Source organism: Oratosquilla oratoria, chromosome 5 (assembly GCF_046742065.1).
Source record: "Oratosquilla oratoria isolate Oo_2021 chromosome 5, ASM4674206v1, whole genome shotgun sequence".
Taxonomy (NCBI): Eukaryota; Metazoa; Arthropoda; class Malacostraca; order Stomatopoda; family Squillidae; genus Oratosquilla; species Oratosquilla oratoria.
Genome location: NC_134781.1, coordinates 9,306,187 through 9,308,819, shown reverse-complemented (window position 1 = coordinate 9,308,819; position 2,633 = coordinate 9,306,187).

The following is a 2,633-nucleotide window of genomic DNA, read 5'->3' as shown; positions in this document are numbered from 1 at the left end:
GGCCTCCGATCTCGACAACACCACCCTGCACTCGAGCCCCCCTCCATCAAGGCCCTCCTTGCCAGACATGCCCCCTGACGGCATGACCACTCGTTCGGGGCGATTGATCCGAAGACCAGACCGGTTCAAGTACGTCGCGCGCGTCGCTCACTATCCTCCTCGACGCCCGCTTTCGAAGAGCGGGGGGAGTGGTGTAGTGACGTGACGCACCCTACGACCCGTCACACACTGAACAAAGAAATATTCGGAGCTAGCCTTTCCAAGTTCCTGTAGTGCGTAGTTCGCAAGGACGTCCCGACCAGCCAGCGGTCAGTCAATCAGGATCTTGGAAAGCTCCTCACGTTCCCGCCAGCCTCCTTTAAAAGGTCGGCGTTTCGCCGAGATGGGCAGAACAGTACCGACCAGCGCACACATCTCCTCGTCCAGTCTTCTAGCCGTCCCATCGAGCCTCGCCGTCATCATCTGCTACCGCCTCGCTGACGTTAGGCTTCACGTCCAGCTACAACTATAAGCTCCACTAAGCTGTGGCCTTAGTCCGAGCTTCACCTACATTTCTCATGTGACCCTTCTAGTGTCGCACCTTGTGGCTAATTACCAAAAGAAAGAGATTAGATATTTTGTTTTTCATTTGTCCTGCCGTTGTTCCGAACCAAATACTACTACAAATCCACCAAACCATTTACTCACTTCTCTCAATCTACATTCTACCTCCACCTTCACTCTACCTTTTCCTGCCACATTTGCACCCAAGTATCTAAAACTATCCACTTCCTCCAGTCGCTCCCCCTTAATGCTCACTTCCAGTCTACTGCCACTTTCACCCCTTGTGCATCTCATCACCTTACTTTTACCCACATTTATCTTTAGCTTTCTTCTATCACATACTCTCCCAAACTCTGTCACCAACTTCCTCAATCCCTCCTCCGATCCTGCCACAAGCGCAGTGTCGTCCGCAAACAACAGCTGGCTCACCTCCCACTTTTCTCCATTTTCTTTAACCATCTCCAATCCCTTGCCCACTACCCTTGCATTTACCTTTCACACTACCCCATCCATGTATAAGTTGAACAGCCAGGGCGACATAACGCATCCTTGACAAAGTCCCACCTTTACCTCAAACCACTCACTCTCTCCATTTCCAATCCTGATACAAGCTCTACTACTCTCATAAAAACTCTTGACAGCTCCTAGAAGCTTTCCTCCTATCCCATATATCTGCATAACCTCCCACAGTGCCTTTCTATCTACCCTATCGTAAGCCTTTTCCAGATCCATAAAAGCCCAAAAAAACATCCTTCCCCTTACCTATAGCTTTCTCACATATCTGTCTTACCACAAAGATCTGATCTACACAACCTCTATCTGTCCTAAATCCACACTGTTCCTCACCAATTACTCCCTCTGTTCCTCTCAATCAAGATCCTCCCATAAGCCTTCCCAACTACACTTACCAAGCTAATCCCTCTGAAACTACTACATTCACACTTGTCCCCTTTCCCCTTGTAAAGTGGAACTATACAGGCACTCCTCCAGTCCTCCGGCACTCTACCCTCTCTCCAGCAAATATTAAATAACCTCACCAGCCAGTCCACCATCACTGTACCTCCTTTCTTTAGACATTCTGCATGGCATCCATCCAGACCAGGTGCCTTACCTGCTTTCATCATCTTAACAACTGCCTTCACATCATCCTTCCTTATTTCTCCTCCATTTTCCTCACTCATCACGGTCATTTTCTTAGCTTTTCCCACTGCAGCTATCTTTCCCTCCCTATCCTCCTTCTCATTTAGCAACTCCCTAAAATATTCTGCCCATCTTCCCCTTACTGCCTTCTCTTCCATTATCATCTCTCCATCTGCACCTTTTACCTTTTCTTCTCTACTTGATTCGCCACCTCTTCCTCTCTTAATTTATTTCCAAAACATCTTTTTATTACTTTCAAAATTTTATTTCATACTCTTACCCCACTTCACATCTGCTCTCCTCTTTGCCTCCTTTACCTTTTGCTTTACTTCTCTTTTCTTTTCTTTGTACCTCTCACATGACTCCCTCGTCCTATTTTGTAACCAATCTGTGAAAGCTCGCTTCTTCTCTTCTACAACCTTTTTTGTTTCCTCATCCCACCATTCACTACCCTTCCTTCTATTTCCTCCTGTCCTTCTTGTTCCACACACCATCTTTGCACACTTTGTGACTCCCTCCTTGAACCATCCCCATTCCTCCTCCACACCTAGCTCTACTCTATCCTGCACTCCCTCCCACTCCTCCTCCAGCTTCTTCTTGTACTCCTTCTCCTTTTCATCTAAAGAGCTCATTCTAAGCACCTCCCTACCTTTTGTCCCTTTCCTCTTTCTCCATCTATCCTCCACTCTCAACTTACCTTCCACCAAAAAATGATCTGATATTCCCCCACCCTCTCCCCTTAGCACATGTACATCCTTAACTCTTCCTATCATAGTCCTATTTACCACTACATAATCCATCAACGCTCTATCTACCACCCTCTCCCATGTGTACTTATGCTTGACTTTCTTCCAAAACACTGTATTTGCTATCATCAACTCTCTAGACACATTTCCATCATCATCTCTCCACTATGATTCTTTCCTGGAACTCCATATTTCCCAACCACT